This window comes from Astatotilapia calliptera, chromosome 23 (genome assembly GCF_964374335.1).
Source record: "Astatotilapia calliptera chromosome 23, fAstCal68.1, whole genome shotgun sequence".
NCBI lineage: Eukaryota > Metazoa > Chordata > Actinopteri > Cichliformes > Cichlidae > Astatotilapia > Astatotilapia calliptera.
In genome coordinates, this window is record NC_137443.1 from 45,670,049 (window position 1) to 45,693,378 (window position 23,330).

Here is a 23,330-nt window from a genome sequence, read left to right on the forward strand (position 1 = left end):
TATCACCACCGGTGGATCACACCTCTCTGATGTTCTTATCTCAGTGCACTGTAACAAAAGCACAAACAAACGCAACCAATAAAACACTCATATAATAACAAATACTGGGGCCCATTACAAACATGTCCAAAGATCAAACCCTCTTTCTCTATGTTAGAGAAAGAGAACAATCCAAACCTCACTGATAGTATCAACCTAGTGTCAAACAAAACCCAAAAATCAACCAGAACTTCACACACTATATTGTGTAGGCATACAGGTACCGTAACTCCTTTTTGCACTGACAAATACATGTTGGATTGACTTAATTCAATAGTGGACACTGGTTGCACACAAATGTTTTGCTTTGGCAGAAACTTAAACAACTGAGTCAAATCAACACAACCTTTTCATATTCTCTCTGAAATAAAACTCACACCATTAATTCATCATTTTCACTCTGTACCACTGCTCCTTATCAGGCTGTGTGAAGCACAGTAAACAATTCAGTGGAGGCCTTGAGCCATAAACAGACATCACACACAGACATTGTTTTCACAACCAAACTACTTTAGACCTTGTCCCCTAAATCTACACAGATGCCCTCTGTGTGGCATGAAATGCATTTAACCAATAAACAATCAATGGCTTCTTGTTGTTGTAACCGACTCCATATTTGGATGTTTGTGTGCAGCATTTGTTAGTAAAGCATTCTTCATTGCAACAGCGTGTGTGTATCACTCTTTATTGCACAAGCTTGTAAATGTGTGTGTGTGGATCACTCCTCAGTGACTTGAATCAGCATTTCGATTTTTTTTTTTTGCGCGTGTGTGTGTCATTTCTCACTCAATCAACGAGTGCATATGTTCATATGTGTGTTTCTCTTCATTCTGAGTCAGTGCATGTAGATGTGTGTGTTTGTGTGGGTGTTTGTGTTCATCACTTTCCTGTTCTGGTGTTCTGGCCAAGATGGCGGCGCGCACAGACGCAGCGGCTCACTGCTCCTCACGTTCGGTGTTTTGTTTTTTACTTTCTCTACGTGTATCTGTGTGGATGTGTGTGCTTTTTATCATTATACATCGAGTAGAGTCCACCTACAGTCGCCAGGACCTTTTGAGTTTGGGATTACGCTGTGCAAGGAGCATTACATCGGACTACCACCACTTTCACAGCATTCCGGAGGACATAATAAGAGCTCCAGGGTCTCCGTGGTTGGTTCTTCCCAGCGGCAAGACAAAGAGGAAACGTAAACAAAGGAGGCAAAAGCGTGGCTGCAGGGCGGGTCCACTAGCTCGGCTAAAGAAACAGCCATTTAAGCCACCGCTTCCGAGTATTTTCCTCTCCAACGTCAGGTCCATAACCAACAAAATCGACGAACTGAGATTACAAATTGCAGTCAATAAGTGTGTACGGGACAGCAGCATAATATTACTCACAGAGACTTGGCTGCAGCCATCAATTCCGGACTCGGCTATTGAGCTAGCAGGCCGCACGGTCCACCGTCACGACAGGAACGGCCACTCCGGTAAGATCAAAGGAGGGGGTTTATGCATCTACACCAATGACAGCTGGTGCAAAAACACAAAGACTGTAGACAGCCACTGTTCCCCGGATTTGGAATACTTGACTGTGAAGTGCAGACCCGTCTACATACCTCGCGAGTTTACTGTTGTCATGGTAACGGCCGTGTATGTACCACCCGATGCTAATGCTAACTCTGCCATGGAGGAGCTGCACAAGACAATAAGCAACCAGCAGAACTCCCATCCAAACGCAGTGCACATTATAGCTGGGGACTTCAACCATGCTGATTTAAGGTCAGTATTCCCCAGATTTGAACAGCATATTAAATGTGCAACGAGGGGGAAAAACACATTGGATAAAGCCTACAGCAACATCCAAAAAGGCTACAGAGCAACCCCTCTACCACATCTAGGTTTGTCAGACCACATGTCCATGCTGTTGATCCCTGCATACACTCCCATTAGGAGAAGAGCCCCCCCAGTCACAAAAACTGTGAAAACCTGGCCAGAAGGTGCATCACATCAGCTGCAGGACTGTTTTGAAAACACGGACTGGAGCGTGTTCGAACATCAGGACCTTGAAGAGCACACAACATCAGTGCTCTCATATATTAACTTCTGTGTCAACAGTGTCACTGTGGACAAACGTCTCCGGGTGTATTCCAACCAGAAACCCTGGATGACTAAAGAGGTCCAGGTCCTGCTGAAGCAACGTGACGCCGCTTTTAGATCCGGTGATGGTATGCAGTACAGTGCAGCCAGATCTCAGTTGAAAAGAGGCATCAGAGAGGCCAAGGCAGCGTACAAGAGAAGGATCGAAGACCACTTCACCACCAACAACTCACGACAGGTATGGCAGGGAGTTCAGCACTTAACCAACTACAAACCTGGCAATACCACGTTGACTGAGGGTAACGCGGAGCTTGCAGAGGAGCTGAACCACTTCTTCGCACGCTTTGAGGTGAAGGGACCAGAGGCAGCAGCAGCAAAAACATCGGACAGCAGCAGCCCAAGCCTCATAGTGCAGGAATATGAGGTGAGGCGCACACTGAGGGCAGTGAACCCCAGGAAGGCCACCGGACCAGATGGGGTAACCGCAAAGGTCCTAAAAGAGTGTGCAGACCAGCTGGCTGGGGTCTTCACTAAGATCTTCAACACTTCACTGTCCCAGTCCTGCATCCCGCCGTGCCTAAAGTCAGCCACAATTGTCCCACTGCCAAAGCGTACTAACATTAGCAGCCTCAACGACTACCGACCAGTTGCTCTAACACCTGTTATAATGAAGTGCTTTGAGAAACTGGTCCGACGTCACATCATGTCCTGCCTGCCACCCACACTCGACCCGCTCCAGTTTGCATACAGAGCTAACAGATCAACTGAAGATGCCATTGCTACAACGCTCCACACCACCATCTCTCACCTGGAAGTGCAGGGCCGTTACGCCAGGCTGCTCTTTGTTGACTTTAGCTCTGCTTTCAATACGATACTCCCGGACAGACTAATAGATAAACTGCTGGAAATTGGACTTCCTTCCACCACCTGCCGCTGGATCAGAGACTTCCTCTCAGACCGTGTACAGAGAGTTAGAGTGGGGCCTCATCTTTCCTCAGCCCTCAGCCTCAACACCGGCTCTCCACAAGGCTGTGTACTGAGTCCCCTACTGTACACTCTGTACACACATGACTGTGTTAGTTCCCACCCAGACAACACAGTCATCAAGTTTGCAGATGATACCACTGTGGTGGGGCTCATCTCAGGGGGAGATGAGACTGCATACAGAGCTGAAGTTCAGAGGCTGTCAGATTGGTGTGCAGACAACAACCTGGACCTCAATACCACCAAAACAAAAGAACTGGTAGTTGACTTCAGAAGGAGGAAGTCCGAGTTGCAGCCTGTCAGCATCAACGGGGAGTGCGTGGAAAGGGTCTCCAGTTTCAAGTTTCTGGGTGTGCACATAGACACAGACCTCCAATGGAGCTCTAACACCTCTGCGGTCTTAAAGAAGGCCCAACAGCGTCTCCACTTTCTGAGAATCCTCAGAAAAATGGACCTGAAGAAGGAGCTGCTGACCGTCTTCTACCGCTGCTCCATTGAAAGTGTGCTGACATATTGCATCGGTGTGTGGTTCTCCAGCTGCACCACAGCACACAGAAAGGCACTCCAGAGGGTCATCAACATGGCCCAAAAAATCATTGGACATCCTCTTCCCTCCCTGAAGGACCTGTACAGCACTCGCTGTCTCAAGAGGGCACGCAGCATCCTACGGGACTGCACACACCCAGGACACCGGGTGTTTAAGCTGCTGCCGTCTGGCAGGAGGTTCAGGCTGCTGAGGTCCCGAACAAACAGACTCAAGGACAGCTTTTACAACAGGGCAATAGCCCTGATCAATGTAAATAGCTGACCTGACTGGATACCTCCCTGGACTTTTTAGGGGGAGGTAACAATGTTTAAAACGATAACAATAATATTTATATTTATAACAAGGTGCAATAATAATTAATGTGCAATAATAACAGTGTGCAATACACATACACTTATTCTTCTTTTTTATACTAAGTTAATATACTGTGTTGTGTTGTTTGTTACGTTGTGATGTGTCATATCGTGTCGTGTTGTGTTATATGTAGTGCCGACGTAGGACAGTTTTTCCAATTTCATTGTACTACTGTACTATGTATGACTGTGCAATGACAATAAAGAGTTATCTTATCTTATCTTATCTTATCTTAAACCACGGCCTGAAGCATGCCCTGGGGTCCTGCCCTCCTCCTTTTCAGTCTGTTTGCATCCGTTGGTGCTGCTGCTCAAAGTTCTGTCCATACTGGTTCTGGCCCCAATTGAGGCAGTGCTTTTCTCCAGTGTCCTGCAACTTCTCCCTGTTCCACTCCTCCTTAACTTGACCCTTTTTCTTCTGTAGCTCCTTCAGGGCTTGCTCCTGCTGTTGGAGCTTCTTCGTCAGGTTTGGCGACCTCCTGCTCCAGCAAGCTCCAGCCTGATTCCAAGTCCTGTGTCTGGGACTCCAAGCCTGATGGGTTCGATTATCAGCCAGCTCCTCCTGAGCCATGGTCAGTTTCTGCTCTGATGCCTTGAGCTCTTACTGAGGGGCAGAAACCTCAGAATCTTTTCCGTCCACTTCAGATTGAAGTCCATCGATGTTTTCCTTGCTTTGCTCCACGGCCTTTTGCGGCTCTGCTGTTCGGCTCTTCTCAGAGGTCAGCTCCTGGCCAAGCCCCGACACCTGTGCCTTCAGCTTATTTTCTCCTGGTGTTTTGTCCATTCTGAGGTGCCTCCTGACCTCAGTTACTCCTCCTGTCTCTGGCACGCCCTTTTTGCTGCCCGACGATCATTGTTGGTCCGTCACTGTCCTGCACAGTTTTAATGCAGAGTGGTTAAGGTCAGCATTGTTTTGCTCGGCCTCACTTTTCATCTGGGCTTAATGGGCGTCCCATCACAGCTCTGTCAGCTGAAGCTATCTTTTTCCATATGGCAAGAGTGTGAAGAGTGTGTGAGAGGGGTGTGTCCGATCAGGCACAATGCTGGTGGCTTTGCGAGTGCCTCGTTTTCCAAATCCAGATGTTTATTTGTCACGTACACAGCAACAGAGAGAACAGTCTGTTGTTGGGATGGCTGAGGTCCTTCACGATCTTCCTGGTCTTGGTCCAGCACCGCCTGCTGTAGATTGAGTGCAGGTCAGGGTGCTCAGAGCGGATGGTGCGCTCAGCTGATTGCACAACCCTCTGTAGAGCTTGTCTGTCCGGCATGGTGCTGTTCCCGAACCAGACAGTGATACAGCTGCTCAGGATGCTCTCGATAGTTCCTCTATAGAAGGTGGTCAGAATCGGTGGTGGGAGCCGGGCCTTTCTCAGTCTTCTCAGAAAGAAGAGACGCTGACGGAAATCTCCCCGTGTAATGAAACGGGCCTTGGATTTAACGCTCTCCGTCTCCGCTGCATGAGATCGTTTTCCTGCAGCACTGTTGACATTTTCAAGTTGTTGTTGTGGGTCCAGCTGCTTTAGCATTTGGTCAGGGTCACATCAAAGATGGTAAAGGAGAGAGCAAAGATGGTAGGGGGGAGAGCAGGAGTCCAGGGTCAGCTTCGGCTTTCAGGGCCGACAAAGCAGCCTGTAATCAAGCATAAAGAGAAAAAACAAAACAAAAACAAAACAAAAACAGATGAACAGGAAAATGATGTTATTTTGGCTGTGTTACTCAGAGAGGGGAGAAACAACGGGACCAGGCCCTGTGTCAGCCTTCTCTCCCCCTTTTTTTGTTTTTTCTCACCATATAATCCACTCATGACCCACCAAGCTGACAGGACATCACAGGTACATGTTAAAATTCTTAAGATCGGTGCGTTGGTGGTTCTTTGTGTCCGGGGATGGGCGTCCAGGTACACACCGGCTCACTCCTTGGCGGCCGCTTATCGGGGCCTGGAGCCTGGGGCTCGCTCGGGCCACTTCGGAGGTGGGGTGCCCCCGGCCTCTCGGCCTGGGGCTCGGTCACTCAGGCGCAGCTGGCTGCCGGCGGAGCTCACGGGCGCGTCACTGCAACTCCCCCTGGCTTCTGCTCCGCGGCTGCTGAGTGAGCCCTCATCTGGGACTCTCCTCAGCTCTTTCCGGGACAGTGGCGCGGCTGCCCCTCTGTTGGTCTTCCTTGGTCTCTTGTGTTCTGGGGGCCTCTGGATGTCTGGAGTTTTGATCTCCTCCACACCTGCTTCACGCCCTGGAGGACGGGGCTGTGGCCCCCCCACACCCTCTAGCAGATTATTACATGAAGGAACCTTTTAAAAAAACAAAAAACAAGCACGTCCATGCTCACAGGTGTACACACGGGTGATCACACCCACAAACTACACCCTTTTTGGCTCCTACCTCAAAGCACACTGTGTTCTGTTGATCTTATGTGCTGCACAATAATGTTTAATATTTAGTATTTACTGTCATATTCCCATATATCATTGTGATGTTGTTTATTCTATTACTCTTGTTCTCTTCTGCTTGCTTTCTTTTTTCTTTCTCAGCAGGTGATCCAGGTGATTGATATATGCATTTTTTTTTCTCTGCCCGTTCTGTTGGTTTTTGTCTTTTGCCCTTCTCCCCCGTCCCTCTTCTCAGCTGTTTCTCTTTCCCTCTTTCTTTCTCCCCTTCTTTCCCCCAGTCAAGTCTGTCCCGTATTCAGTAAGTGAAAATAAAATAAACAATAAAAGGTGAATCAAATGGACCATTACGGCAAGGCTGGGATGGTCAGTTTGGTAAAGTAAATCCGTTGGGCATCTTTCTTTGCCTTTAGACAACAATTCTGATGAAAAAGAGCCAAACGGGACAGGCCAAAAAAAAAGAAAGAAAAAAAGATCGTGTTTAAAAGCACAAAAATTGGAATTTTCTTTCATCTGGTAATCACTTGTATTGATCAATCAGCAGAAAACATGTCACAATTTGACTTTTCTAACCACTAAATTTGTCGTGTTATCACTGGTTGGTCAGACCAGTGCCTTTTTTTTTTTTTTGAAGTTAAGTTGTTGTCCTGCAACCCAGAGAGTTTATTTGTTAGTAGTGGATAAACTTTATTATTTAACGGCGGGTGTATGTTAAGTTTCACTGCTTTAAACTTGCTGGAAAATCTTCACGTGTTCATGAGTGTAAGCTGTTTCTTCATTGCGTGTATGTGCGTTTGTAGGTGGGCTAATTTAACGTTTTTTCCTCAAACAAGGCATTTCTCTAACATGTGCCTCTCTCTCACATTACTCTGCTTGTGTGTGTTTTTGTTTCACCTTTTGTTGTGATGCTCCGGAAGCCTTCCCAACCTCCACAAGTCTGTTGGCCCCAATTTTATGTGTTAAAGCTTCTCTTAATTTCTCCTTTAATTCTCTGCTAGCTGCTGTCTTTTCCACAGCTGCTGATTCTTGCTGAGTGTGGTCTCCATTATTATAATTTGCTTCGGCCGCTGTGCTTGTGGGGGCAGTTGGTCCAGGCCCGTAGCCACCTGTATCAACACACTGAGAGATTTATTTAATATCATTTTCCTCACAATCTTACTCTGCCGGCTGACGTGCCGGTCTTAATCATGCTCGATTTGTCTCTTCTATATCAAAACCCAGCCGAACATCAAACATTCAGCGTAGTCATTCAAAACCTTATCTGTAGTATTATAATCAGCAAAATCAGCGTTTTAATTACAGGCATGTATCATTATTTGCAAATCATAATTATAAAACTCAAAAACACGCTAAACAGCAACAAAAGTCCTCTGTGCGCTCCACAGCTCATTTGCATGTTCACACAGTCTAAAAATAGCTCGCAGCGCTGCAGTGCGCTGTCGTCACACACAGGGTCACACAAAGCTCAGGCAAAACTCTTTTATTTTATATTACAAAGACGTCTTATATTTACAACCACTGACAGGCCTGACAGATTCAGCGCCTAACAAATTCGACAAATTTAAGTTAACGGGTCCAACCGAAGAAAGTCCAACTTTTTTGTAATCAATTAACCAGTATCAGACTCTAACTTTATCTGGCCTAATCCCTAAGGTCCCTAACTCAATTTAACAGTATTCAAAAAAGCACATCACACCGTTCCAAACGGTGAGGAGACTCTAACTCCTAGCTTATTTCAGGATGCCCTGTACCCCACAGATAAGCCAAACTGAACTAACCCTGTTCGCCGACAGGTCAAGACCGCGCGTCCACGGCCAGGAGGGAGCGTAACCTCCGGGCTATGCGCTTCTTAGCGGACTCTAACCGCCGTTCTATAATAATTTATAACAATTTCAAACACCAGTCAACGCCTTAAAACAAGAGTATGACTAAGGCAAGTGCCACCTAGAGGTCAATGGGGACTCGAACCCACAAACTGACCACTCAGGTCCACTCTATAACCAATTTGGACTCTAACCAACAAAATGACCAATTCCCTATCAAACTACTTGAGACTCTAACTCAATTCCTTGGGACTCGAACCCAGCATTTCTTTCAATTCCTTTTTCAACTTCATTAAAGACTCTTAGCCGACTTTAACTGCATAACACACACGGATCCTCATCAAAATCAAAACAGACCCTCTACCAGTAATTTCAGTGAGTAGACTTTAATTTAGTCATATCCAATTTGGCACACTTTGGAAATAATTCAACAGGTAGTGCCTTACCTTTAGATAAGCCGGCTTATGCCCACTCACATAAGACCACTGGCTCGTGCCTGTCCGTTCGACAACCTCGGACCGTCCAAACTTTTAAATTCCACCCCAATACCACAGGACGAGCCCCCAAAATGTTATGGTTCAAAATATTGGGGATGGAGACAAGAGGAAAAACCACAATAACAACACTGGTCCGGTCGGGTTGAGTCAAACGATGATTTTAATGATCACACGCGTGGGAGATGGGCACTGATGCAGACAGCCTCAGATCTCAAAATGGTGGAGCATTGCTCAAACTCTTATAGCCTCTGGTGCCTCCACCTTATCATAAAAAGCCTAAACATTCACATGCTTTCTCTCACACAGCGCCTAAGCTACGACCTTGGCTCCCCGTCTATCTGCTCCTGCTGAGATGGGGCAGAAAACTCCAGTATATTCTGTTCTCTTCTAATCAGACAAATAAGACAATTACTTTCTGCGAACAGTATTTCTTATAACTCAGCAGTATAATGCATCATAAAACAATATCATTCATTCACAACAAGTCAGCAGTTTAATGTAATGCAAATCAGTTTAACTAATGCAATAGTTATCAGCTTCTTCTAATTCAGGAGAATAATGCCAACTAAAACTACATAATAATTCACCATCTTTAATTAGGGGTCTAACATGGCATAAAATAATATTATAATCTAATACGTGTTACGTCATCAAACCGCTTCATCCAATCACTCAGATACTTACAAAGTTTTGACTGCATTACCTTTAAAATTTGTACGAAGATGAGCATAAAATGAATAAAACTGACATGCTTGCATTTGTTGTGTAGTGCAACAGGTGTATGTGGCTGAGGGATTCCCATGATGCAATGCGTATTTCTTCTTCAGTCACCTTTCCTACTCACTGTGTGTTAATGCAGCTCTCTGCATTGAATCATACCTGTTATTAACCTCTGTCTCTCTTCCACAGCGTGTCTTTATCCTGTCTTCCTTCTCTCATCCCAACCAGTCGCAGCAGATGGCCCCGCCCCTCCCTGAGTCTGGTTCTGCTGGAGGTTTCTTCCTGTTAAAAGGGGGATTTTCCTTCCCACTGTCTCCAGACTGCTCACTCATAGGGAGTCATATGATTGTTGGGCTTTTTCTCTGTATGTATTATTGTAGGGTCTGCCTTATAATATTGTTGTGATTTGTCGCTGAGAAAATAAAATTGAATTGAAAATTGAATTGTGAAGGCCACACCAGAAGCCACACAATTGGGAAGTCAGTAACGTCAGACACCAGCATCTTTATTTTAATTTTAATGCACATTTCCACAAACATAAATAACGACACATGTCCCATAAACTATTTCTGGTTAATGTTTTACTGGTGCTGGAGGTCTGTTGGACTGCTGAGGGTAACTGGAGAGAAAATGATGTGTTGTTTTCACTGGACGTTAAGGTGTCTGGGAAGGGATCTCAGACCATTTACATCCTGGGCCATCTGACCTCAGGAAATCACATGATAAGGTGGGGCCAGGTTTCACAATGAGCTCACCCGAAACCCTGGCTGATTAGGACCCACACCCGCTTTCACACCTTGGCTCATGTGATTAGGTAGAGGATCATCAGGGGTCCTTTGTCCCTCTTTGGGGGGAAACTCCCACTGGTTTTAAGTCTGGGACTCCCCACCATTGACCCTTAGAACTGAAGAAGCTTCTCGGATGAGAGGTGAAACGTCTTCAAGTCCAGACGCTTTTCTTTCCAAGCTCCTTAGACTACGATGACCTGGATGACTGAGAACCTTCACAGACTTAAGTATTAAATTAATAGTTGGTTTTCATTCTTTGTTTTTAGATATTTTTTTTCTATTCGTATCCCCTCGTGTATTTAACTGGCCAGTTCAGTCCAATTTACTTTGGGAAATATTTAATCTGAGGTAGGGATGCACCGATACCGGTATCTGGTATCGGCCTCGATACCACATTTTCTAAAGTACTCGTTAAAAGTTCCCCGATACCGAGGACCGATACCACGGTCTGAGACCTGTCTATGTTTGAGCGGCATGTAAGGGGTTAATCACAGGCGCCGAGTGCCCGCCCCACAGGGCCTCAGAGCTGGGAGAAGGCGAGGCGAGACAAGTCAGCCGTGTGGAACTATTTCAAAGTGAACGAAGACACGAAAACAAAGGCGGACTGCAAATTGTGCTCATCGAAATTGTCCAGAGGAGGCTCAAAAGGTAGCGCATTTAACACAAGTAATTTAATCAAGCACCTAAAATCCCAACACGACAACGAGTACAAAGAGTTTGCCCACGCTTATTTACCCACGCTTATTAGCACAGAGGAGCATAGCTGATGCTAAAGCAGTGGGACGGAAAATAGTTGGGCATTTTAAACATTCCGCCTTAGCCTACTCCCGCCTCGAGGACATTCAGGGACAGCTCAACCAGCCAATAAAGAGACTGCAGCAGGACATACAGACACGCTGGAAGAGCACGTATTACATGACATCAGTCCTATTTTTCCACATATTAATACATTTATGAATTTTGTGCAGGTATAAAGATCGCTTCTTCTCCAACAACACTGCTCCAGAGGCCAAGCTGCACCTGAAGCAGGAGCTTCTAGAGGTGAGGCAGAGGGGAGTCGGGCAGAAGCTGCAGAACCTCCTGCTAAACTGTTCCTCAAGGCCCAGGCTGCCGCTGGCAGCAGGTGCTACCATTGAGCTCGACACATACCTCGGAGAGGCCCCAAGCCCTCGTGAAGACAGTCCTCTGAAGTACTGGGGTGTCAACAAAATCAGGTTCCCCACTTTGGCTAAAATAGCCTGTAAATAGCTCTCAGCCCCATGTAGCAGTGTGGACAGTGAAAGGCTTTTTAGCTCAGTGTCACACATTATAGATGAAAACAGAAACAGTCTGACTGCTGATGATGCAGAAAAGCTACTTTTCTTAAAAAACCCTGCCACTCACTGTTTCTCTCCATTTAGTGAGTCATCTTAGACTTGATGTTAATACCTACCTCAGTTGCACTGACTGCCACAGTTCTATGTCAGTGGATGTTGTTAGTTTATTCACATATTGTGCACTAAATGGCAAAGATGTTTATTAATGCCCCTTGTGTTGTCCAAAGCGGCAGAGTTTAAAATAAACTGAAAAATACTTGAGTTGCACTGTCACTGTTTAAATTTTTTTATAATTATTTATTCTGTAATATGTTGCATACAACATGCTTTTCATTTTAAATAAATGTTCTTAATTCCAAACCAGTCCCTTGTTTGTTTGTTGTTAAATTATAGGACTAAAGCTGTTACCTGTAAATTTAAATCATGTTTTTATTAAGTACTCGGTATCGGCGAGTACTGAAATGCAAGTACTCGTACTCCTACTGGTTTCCAAAAAAGTGGTATCGGTGCATCCCTAATCTGAGGTAAACATTTTGCTTTTCATTTGACCCCTGACCTGTCTGCTGTAATGCAGGAGGCAGGTTTATGACCTATACTGCAGCCAGACACCACAGGAAGCCTTCCTCCATGTTTTCTTTACAGTAATTGATTCAGCCAGTTTAAGTCTCCTTTGTTTTTGTGCATTAGATCACTGTGTGGGTTGTGTTGAGTGCTTATGTATTTGTAAGTAGCCATTATGACTTGACTAGTGGTGTTTATCTCTTTTAAGGGTCTAGTATCATCAGTTAATTAGTTTTTACACTTTGCAGGCACTTTGCTGTAAATACAACAACACTGCTGAAAACTCTAATTTAAATAATTACTACTGATGCACCTATCAAATAAACTAACATTTGCACAGGTGTTGAAATGCTGGACTCTTCCTCTCCTAAATCTGTGGCAGAGAAAAAATGCTGCAGGAGTGTTTTTTTTACATGATATGTAAGAAAAATAAGAAAAAGAAAGAAACCCTGTGATTTTAATGTGAATGCATTACTGACATCTTATCCAAACACACATTGTGCACACTACTTTATCCCCTATTACAACTGCAGCTTTTATTAGTGCATGTTCACGGGACTTCTGATTCTATAGGGTCTTGACAAAAGTCTCTGCAATCAATTGATTACAATCAAGTGATTCAATTGAAACATGGAAATCAGCATTTCACCATTTTATACTATACATACATGTTTTGCTTTCAAGACTGGACAGGAGTGGCATGTGGGCGGCATTGTAGAGTGTGTTGACAGGAGGAAAACTTACACGCTCAGTAAATCACCCCCGTCACTACCTAAACCTCAAAGTCTCTAAACAGGAAGTGCATCTGCATGAAAGCTTCTGTTTTATATGCAGACAGATGACCTTTTGATGTAAAACCTTTCTCTGTATCTAGAGAAACACTTTAACTATATATTCAACTATATAGTTTAACATTTGGTCCGTAACTATCATTTAAAAACAATAAAAAGGTTTAAAAGAATATACATAGGCGGCTATAAAGACTGCAGGTCAAACATCGTGCAGATACAGAAGGACCTCCTGGGGTCCAAAATGTCGCACTATTACAGAGCAATGCTTGCAATAGTCTTGCATGGTTAGCCAGTTAGACAGATGCAAATGTTAAAGTGCTAAAACAGACATGTAAATAAAATACAACATCATGTTAGCAGCTTATTGGTATTAATGTCTCTTAAAGCTCTCCATGACCTAGCTGCATCTTAACTCTCTGAGCTGCCACAGTCTTATAAACCCACCCGCTGTCTCAGGTCAGCTGATCAGCTGTTCCTGAATGTTCCCAGGACTGAGCGTAAACTTAGAGGACATCGTGCTTTTGCTGCAGCATCTCTGAAACTGTGACACGATCTGCCTTTAGAGATTAGACAGGCTTCTTCTCTGCCTGTTCTTAAATCACTCCTGAAAACTCATCTCTTCACCCTGACCTTTGACACCTTGTAAGATGTTGGTTTTTAGTTTGAGTTTTTTAGTTTATTTTTGCTGTTTTATCTTGTTTTGAAATATAGGGCTGTTTACATTTTTTATGTATTATGTGTTTTATTTTTTTACTGTTATGTTTTATTCTATTGTTCTTAACTCATTTACTGTACAGCACTTTGGTTTTGTCCTGGGTTTTTTAAAGTGCTTTCTCAATAAAGATGGATTGGATTGGACTGGAAGATAAACACTTTAGTTTGCAGTACTGTGGTGAGTTCACAGTAAAGCACTGTGTTGGACTGGCGCACAGTGATTGTGGCGTTCATGGTCAGTGTTAGGTTACCTCAAGTACAGTGGATTCATTTGCATTTAAGCTGATGATGCTTCGATTAAGTCATGGAATTTCACCTTTATATCAGCTCTATAAGCCAATTCTCAGGATACTGTTAGTGTAGGAAATGGAAAGACAACCAAGATATCTGTGAAACGTCTGCTTACATCTTGAATTCAGCTCCGGCGTATGTGGTAAGTTGTTAATGAGTGACTTTAATTTATTATTTGTTCACATGTGGCTATACACTCTACTGAGAATAAGCATACTGTCATGATATGAGTGGATCTTCAAAATAGACATCAAAATAGGTCATGGAGAAAATAAGTATAAAAAGTAAAGATCTTATTAGGAATAATACTGTTTGGATAATTATAACCATCATAATCAACCAAATCATCTCAACATGTATTTGCTCAAAAATGTATTTATTACCACAAACATGTATTTAATTATCAACAAAAGGAAAATCAACAGTTTCTAGAACTCCAACAGGGGCAGGACTTGGAGGTACTGGGATTTCAGGAGGCAGCAGAATGGTACACTGGTCAGTGTCATTATTATTGACCTGTGATGGTGGATGGCCTTGGAGGGAGCTGAGAGGTAACTCAGACCTCTTGTCTTCAGGACACGTAAAGCAAACATACTCCTTCTCAGCAGCTGGAGACTTAGAGACATCCCAACTCATCAGTCTCATGCGTTTGGGCATCAAATGTTCCTCTTCATCATTAACAGAAAAAGCAGTAGAATATCTGCGCTTTCTGCAGAGACCTACCTCTGCAGTGGGTGGAGGTCTCGGAGGCAGAGGAACATCGCTAGGACACATGAAAAATGTCACTTCATCATCCAGGGATGCATGATCATTTTTCAAATCTGGATTAATGATCTTGTCAGTGTACTTTGCATGGAAGCTGGCATCAGCAGGTGGAGGATTTGAAGAAACTGGAACATCAGAACTCATCAGCCTCATGCGTTTGGGCATCAAATGTTCCTCTTCATCCTCCACAGAAAAAGCAGTAGAATATCTGCGCTTTCTGCAGAGACCTACCTCTGCAGTGGGTGGAGGCACTGGGATTTCAGGAGGCAGCAGAATGGTACACTGGTCAGTGTCATTATTATTGACCTGTGATGGTGGATGGCCTTGGAGGGAGCTGAGAGGTAACTCAGACCTCTTGTCTTCAGGACACGTAAAGCAAACATACTCCTTCTCAGCAGCTGGAGACTTAGAGACATCCCAACTCATCAGCCTCATGCGTTTGGGCATCAAATGTTCCTCTTCATCATTAACAGAAAAAGCAGTAGAATATCTGCGCTTTCTGCAGAGACCTAACTCTGCAGTGGGTGGAGGTCTCGGAGGCAGAGGAACATCGCTAGGACACATGAAAAACATCACGTCATCATCCAGGGATGAACGATCGTTTTTCAAATCTGGATGCATGATCTTGTCTGTGTCCTTCGACTGAAAGCTGGCATCAGCAGGTGGTGGACTTAGGAGCTCACATGCAGGTGCGCTGATAGGTCGGAACATGAAAGCGGGAACTTCATTGTCCAGAGCACAACGGTCTGCACTGGGTGAGTGTGGGAGCTTCTCCTTTGCCTGTGGAGGAGGCAGACTTTGACTTTGTGTTGCAGAGGAACATTTAAGTCATCTGACGTTTTGCTCTGTTACATATTATTATTGTTGTTGTTGGATTTTTCTTTAAAAATTCACACGATTTAATGTTTAGAAACAGACACAGTGAAGGGTAACTTACCACAGCTCGAGCCATTTTAGGCGTCTGTCAAGGCAAAGACGCAGGATTTGGTTTCTCTGTGTAAGATTACAGGACAGTTGTCAGTTTCAGTTTCAAGTCAGTTGGATAAATTCATATCAAACTTCTCAAACTGTATCATTAAAGCATTGTTTAGGTGGACAAATATGAAAGATATGAAGATAAAAACAGTAACAGCTGGCAATCAAGGGAAAACAACCTTATGAAAAAGGTCTTAATCATTGTTGTTTTAAAGTAAATCTTTCAGTCCTTACTTCAGTGATTGTTTGAAGTCTCTGTGCTTGTTGTCAGTCGCAGATTTGTGTAAAATATTTGCAGTTTGTTAATAAAGTTTGCAGGAGCTCCAAAGTTTGTCTGTTCAATACCAAAGTAATGAGGAGACTGAGTGCAGGTTTGGAATCCTCAGTGACAGAAGAATGCAGCAATGTTTGAATTTGAATTTGTTATTGTTTTATTAACAACAACTACCAGGATCATGCCATAGCAACACAGTGATGCCCAATCAAATGTCAGGTACAAGGGATAGCCCACATACACATCCAACAGCACAGTAAAGCAATGGGCACCAATGCCACCAGTCAGGCCTTAAAAATACCTGAGTTATATAACAGCACACTGACAGTGTCTCATCCAAAAATATAAAATGTATAAATACAGTTAATATCATTTTTATTTAAATTTTATTTAATTCTCTTCATATAGTGCCAAACAGATGTCTCAAGTCGTCACTGTTACAACATAGATAAACATGAACATGAAATCCATTATTTAATTCTCTTCCATTCACTCCAGTTCAATTCAATAGCTATATAGATGGATAGACAGATACTGTATTATATACTATATTGATTCCAAATGGAGAATTAATGTGTTATATCACCAGGATAATGAATTCAAGTAGTACAATCTCCAATAAACAGACAACACAGTTCAAGTTCAAAGTGCAATATGTGCAGGATCCAGGCTTTATATTGTAAGATGCAAAATGTTTATATATACATAATATTGTTGAAAAACTAAAGAAAGTTAAAAATCAAAATAAGTTTATTGTCACTGTGGCTGATGTGATTGCAATATGAACCCGGAAGCAGACAAGGGAGAGATGGAACTGAATCTTAACAAAAAAACAAACCATTTATTAGGTTGAAAAACACGAACACAAAACAAGGCCCAGCAAACAGGGGCGGAAACTAAAACTAAAACCTATCCTGGGAATAACTCGGTATGACTATGACAACTATGACAAGAAAAACATGAACATGAATCCGAGGAGGTGCATGCGAGAAACTCTGATGAAAAAACATGAACATGAACATGGACCTAAACAGAATCAGGAGATAACCTGAAACCCGGAATAACGTGAACGGAGGAAAACGCACCAACACTGCCCAGAGGAAGACAGCGGACTTAAACACACAGAAGAGAAAGGAGGGAAGTGGAAACACAGCTGACACAAATGAACCTGACACCACAGGGGAAGCAAAATGAAACACACTGAACATGGAAACACAACCCTTTCATAATAAAAGACGAAACAAGGAGAGACGTGGACGTGTGATGGGCTGAGTTGCCAAATGGCTGGTAGGCTTTTAGCTAAGCTTTAGCTTCAGCCAAGTGGAAGCTAAATTGGCTAGTCATTCATATGTAAATTAGGTTGTTACCTGAGAATTCTGGAGGGGAGTGGGGGTGTGTGAATGATTGCTGATTTCTAACTGCCAACTGCCTCTTTGTTTGTCTGGGGGGGGAGCTGCTAAAAGCGGTGAACTTCCTTTTGTGTTCGTCTTGATGCATTCTCAATCATCCAGGAAAATAAATCTCCAAAAGTCACCAACTTGGAGTGGTTAGTTTCCTGAGCCACAAGGAAACTTGTGTTTCAGTTTGCCATCTTAGGGAGAAATCAACACACATGGGTGTATTCAGTGTTGGGACTAACGCGTTATTAAGTAACGTGTTACAGTAACTACGTTATTATTGTGGTAACGAGCACGGTAACTAGTTATTATGCTAAAATCAGGAACGCGTTAGTCGTTACTGGGATTTAGATAGGCTCGTTACTCGTTACTTCGTGTGGTGACTATCGCGGAGCTTCCACAGATTCAGTAACATTAGCAAGTGGTGGAGGCCAGCAGGTGGAGGAGGGAAAGGGGGACGCAGAAGGAAAAGAGACCCGAGGCGGCCGCCGGTCCAAGTGTGAACTGAACTTCAGGTAAGAAGTTATGACCTGCAGTCTCTCTGGGTCAGATATAAACCAAGTTTAGGTGGAGTTTATTTTTGTTATTCTGACTTTTTCCGTACTGCATACTAGCTAGCATGACGGAGTTATTATACAGCTGGGTGGGTGCTATGAAGTTAATGATGTTGAACTTTATTTCGTTCATAAGTTATTAGAATTGCCAACCGTCTCATCTGGTATTCAGAGAAAATATTACGCATTTCTTATTGAGGTGAAAAGGAACAGTTAGTCCCGTAATTCAGCTACAATGAAAAAGGCACAAAGCTGGATTTATTCTGTGTCTTTGCTGCACAGCTGCCTCTGATCATTGATCAGCTGATCAATGATCAGCTGATCGTCTCTCTTGTTTGTTTATCTCCCACTTTGCATTAGAAAGAGGAAACCAGCGGAGTTCACGTTAAACAACAGCAGCACGTTTAAGCTTGATCAGCTGTTGTTAGAATTTATTTAATATTAATTTCTAGTATCAGCTGATGTTTGCTGGAGCCACAGCTGTAAACCTGCTGGTCATGATGTCGGTTTGGTTATGTGATGAGAGGGAAACATGAAGATGAAACCAGGAGATGTCCTTACTGAATCATCAGAGCTGAACAGGTGATGGAGAAACAGGTTTACCTTTTAGGTGACATGGATGAGTTGAAGGGAAGTTATGAACTGTTTCTGAGAGACAAATAACACCAGGATCCTTTTTTAGGTAGCTGACAGCTGGTAACTGTGCAGGTGCAGATCTAGCAAAGTGTTGCCAGGGGGGCCAGGTAGGGCATTAAAGGGGGGCACAAAGAAATACTTTTCTTTCTTATTCTCATTTAAAGTGTCTCGCTTTTAATAAATAATTATCTGAGTCTTACAACAAACGATTGATAGATTGATGCATATATACCATCAGAACAGTGAGCATCAGTCACAACAGTGTTTGTTTTCATTCAAAGGCTTTATGATTTTTCCTATAATGGTGGGCCGGTCTCTAGTCAAAATGCCCGGGCCAATTTTCTGTCCCAGTCCAGCCCTGTATGCAGCTCATCTGCAGTCTGGTGTTACCTACATCTTCCTATTCAGAAGGCAGAATTTCCGAGTTCTGAGTACAATCGACAGCACCACGACTGCAGTTCTTGTGTTGGAAAAGGCGCACATGACGCTGTGACGTAGGCTAGAATCATGGCAGCAGTCAACGACGGTCCAGGCGTGGGATTTCTCTCATGGAAATGTGCACATTATCTTTTCCTTTCTATTGGTAGGTGGCACAGTGCACTTGTGGCAAGTAAGCAAGCTAGAAGACTGGCAAAGTTATGGAAGAAACACATTAACAAGAGAATTCTGAGTAAAACCAAAGTTACTTTCCCTAGTAACTAGTTACTTTGAAAGTAACGAGTAACTTGAAGTAACTGAGTTACTTTTGAGAGAAGTAACTAGTAATGTAACTAAGTTACTATTTTAAAGTAACTTACCCAACACTGGGTGTATTTCCTTTGTTGCTGAGATTTATTGATAAAAACAGTACAAAAAAACCAACCATTTGTACACATATTTACAAATAATAATAAAAAGTGAGTGAGTACATTTCAACATTTTCAGCAATCACTCACAATCCTGGCACTGCCATGGTATCTGTAGTCTGCATTTACCACATGTGTATCTGTAGCAGTGAACACATCGCACAGTGGCATGATTGTTCTTGCATTTGTGTTTGACCTGACACATGGCTCTTTTTCCAGGGCTCGGTGTGGAGGGTTGTGTCCGAAGCAACTGTTCTTTTCTTGCCTTCTTCCCAGCTACATGAGAGTGAGCCAACTCTCTTGCAAGCTCCACCAGGAAGTCCACCCGTCTTTCCTTCGTCCCGGTGCTCCATAGGATAATTCTAAAAAATGCTTTAGTTCCTCACATTTTAATGCAACCCACTGAATTAAAGCTGAAACTACATCTGAGTTGTATCATTTCAAATTCATTGTTGTAATTTACAGAACCAAAGTTAGAGAAAGTTGTTTCTGTCCAAAGTCTTATAGACATAACCAGAGATGGGCAGTAACGCGTTACTGTAATCCGATTACTTTTTTCGAGTAAAAAGTAACTAAGTAACTAAGTAATTAATTACTTTGAAAATAAGTAATCAGTAAAGTAACGGGATTACTTTTTTGGGGAAGTAATCAGTAATTACTTACTGATTACTTTTTTCAAGTAACTTGACCAACACTGGACATAACTGTATGATTTTCAATGATTTCAAGGACAGCTGAAGATAAAAAGTATTCAACAAGGAGAGACCAGGAATTAGTGACGTGCAGAGTTTGAATAAGAAGCTGTAATTAGACTGAATGCAAGACGAGAGCAAAGCCATGGCAACAGCAGGAAGTGGAGCAGGACCTGCGTGTGTCCATGAAGCTCGATGTTTTTGTGCACAGATCACATGCAGTCTGAAATGTTGTGCAGTCCAGACTGTATATTTTGCTGAGTGAAATACAAAAGCTTCCTTCATGGATGGAAAAGAAACTGTTTCAGTGTCAAATGAAACACTTTCTGTTGATTTCAACTCCCAGAACTGAGTTCAGCTGAGCTCCACGGTGCAACAATTAGACTCCACTATGTTTCCTCTGTTTTGTAACAGCAACAGGCTGTTTAGGGCAAGATTTGCTAAAAGGCTCAAAACAGCGCTTACAGACATGGTTCGTTTTTTGGGCCAATTACAAAAGTTCTGCTGTTTTCTAAACACAGGAGATGTGAGTTCAAATGTATAAAACACAAAAATAAGACATGCTTATTTGTATTAAATATCTGGATAATGATCTGTAGATGTTAAAAACATTAATAACACAGTTTGAATGTCCAGAATTGGGTCTTCATCAGGGTCACAAAAATCTTTGAGATTCTGTCTCTGACACACAATCCTGTCGCTGCGCTCGATTTGTAAACACTAACAGCTCTTTGACTCCAGAACCCAGTTTGTGTTGGTGCGAGGCATTAGTGGATCTCTCTCTTAGAGTAGAGTTAGAGTTACTACAGTTTCTTAGGAAACTGAAGAAGGCCCATCTCCCTCCTCCAGATTCCCGTGCAAATGTCAGACAATTCAAAATCCTGTTTGACTTTATAAAGGAGACACAAATGTGCAAAAATCTTGACAGAGTGCTACAGTGTCACAGACAGTTGCACTGCCTTTGATGAGAAACACTGAGTGATAGTAAAACTAAACAATCACTGCAACACACTGATACAGGAGAAGTTGTGGTTGTTCTTTTCATTTGTCCTGTTGTGTAGTTTGGCTGTAGTGTGCCCCCCACCCACCCCCCTTTCAAGAAGCCAGCTGTATGATCGTCCACATTAAGAGAAGGAGTTAAAAGTGGGAGTCAAAACCTCCAAGTTAAAGTGGAACATTAATGTCACACAAATGCAGACACAGACTCAGTGCCATTTTTATATTGTTAGATTCAGAGATTTTATTGAAGTTCTCAGTTATATTAGGGACATACAGAATGCTTTCTAATGGAATAAGAGGAGAGAGTGAAGCAACTGTGCCACCCTAAGGACCATGGAGTGGGATTAATGATGAGTTGTGCTCATTTGATACCAACTAATGTGTGTTGGGTGCATTGTGAGCGCCGTCCAGGAGCGAACCAAACCCCAAGACTGGCAATTGGGACATTGAATGTCACCTCTCTGGTGGGGAAGGAGCCTGAGTTAGTGCGTGAGGTTGAGAGGAACCGGTTAGATATAGTCAGGCTCACCTCAACACACGGCTTGGGCTCTGGAACCAGCCTCCTGGAGAGGGGCTGGACTCTGTCTCAGTCTGGAGTTGCCCCTGGTGAGAGGCGGCGGCCTGGGGTGGGTATCCTGGTGTCCCTTCAGCTTGCTGCCTGTATGTTGGGGTTTCTCCCAGTGGATGAGAGGGTTTGTTATCTGTGCCTCCGGGTTGGGGTTCAGAGTACCCAGCCTTCTTGGAGTCCCTGGGTGGGACACTGGAGGGTCCTACTGGGAGACTTAAATGCTCATGTGGGCAACAACAGTGAAAGCTGGAGGGGTGTGATTGGGAGGAATGGACCCCAGGACCTGAACCCGAGTGGTGTTTTGTTATTGAACTTCTGTGCAAACCACAGCTTGGCCATAACGAACACCATGTTCGAACATAAGAGTGTCCATAAGTGCACGTGGCACCAGGACACTCTAGGCCACAGGTTGGTGATTTGTTGAGTCTTCTCAGTTTGTGCTAAATCATTGAGTTGATTCTCAGTACTGTTCATTACAGTTCCTGACCTGTTCTTTCCTGTACCTAGATTTCCTGGACGCGTCCCTGACCCTGTGTGGATTGCCTGTTGCTGGATTGGCATGAGAGTGTAACGGTGTGAGGGTGAGTGGCTGAAGAGGAGTGAGCGTGCGAGCCTGGAAGAGGTGAGTGTAACACAGACGATGCGACGAGGAGCACAGGCAGACAGGAGGGGACACAGCTGGAACTAATGGGCATAACGAGACACAAACCTACAAAGTAAAACAGGAAACTCACAGGCTGTTTCACAATACCAACTTGGGGACACGAACAGAACACAGAGGAAAGACACAGGTAGGGACAATAGAAACACTAAACACACAACTCAAACCCTAAGAACAAATACAAAACAGCAGAAACTGGAAAATAATACCAACAAACTCAAAACACTGGGTCAATGACTCAGGACCACGACAGATCTGCCCTGTTTCACACTTAACACTTTGTGCCCACAGAAATTGGGCGCACCCACAGAAACGCAAAGCAGGAGATGAAGCATCGCTGAATATATGTCCAAACCAACTTCATTCTAAGCCAAAGACTAGAAAATATGGTGAAGCATATTTTACATGTAGTTGTTTTTTCCTGTGTAATAATATTCAACATTGCTATCAATACCTACCTCGGCACTTGTGCAGGTGAAACCAAAGGGAAGATAATCACACCGTGACGCCTCTGCCTTTGTAAATGGAGGGACAGTAACTGCATGTGTGTATGTAAGCGTGTAAAACCTGCAGATAGTCAGATTAACAGTATTTTGTCTCTATCTGCCATTCTGCAATTCATCTCATGTAAAAAAGAATGTGCGCACGTGACGTGAAAAAAAGGCACATATCTTTGACGTTGCGTGACCAACTCTGTATTCCTCGTCCACATGTAAACGCAAAAAAGGAGTTTTAAAAAATCTCAGTTTTCGGTGATTCGAAACGCCGTTTACATGTGGACGAAAGGTCCAAACGCATAGAAACAGCTGCGTTTTCAAAAATCCCCGTGTAGATGTGGACGTAGCGTAAAAGAGTTAGTAGTTTATTTTCTTACTACCTGTAATTTATTGCAGATTATTTGTATTTGCTTAATTGTTTACTAAATGTTTGAGGTGTGAAATAAACCGCAATGGAGCAAAATATGGGCGTGTGTGGTTGGAGGTTGTGTTTGTGCGTGCGTGCGCGCGCGAGGGGGGGCGTGAACATTTATCTTGTAAAACAAGAGGGGCCCAGCAAAAAAAAGTTTGGGAACCACTGCTTTA

General features: G+C 43.5%; 1 protein-coding gene and 1 long non-coding RNA gene across 2 annotated transcripts in view; both read left to right on the forward strand.

Annotated features, from left to right (window-relative positions):
• Positions 1 to 23,330, forward strand: part of LOC145423961 (NACHT, LRR and PYD domains-containing protein 12-like) — a 943,237-nt gene that overhangs the window by 434,961 nt on the left and 484,946 nt on the right. The window lies entirely within an intron of this gene.
• On the forward strand, positions 10,735 to 11,885 carry LOC145424017 (uncharacterized). Its single transcript, XR_013904968.1, has 2 exons — positions 10,735 to 10,857; positions 11,178 to 11,885. It is a non-coding gene; the product is annotated as an uncharacterized LOC145424017 (long non-coding RNA).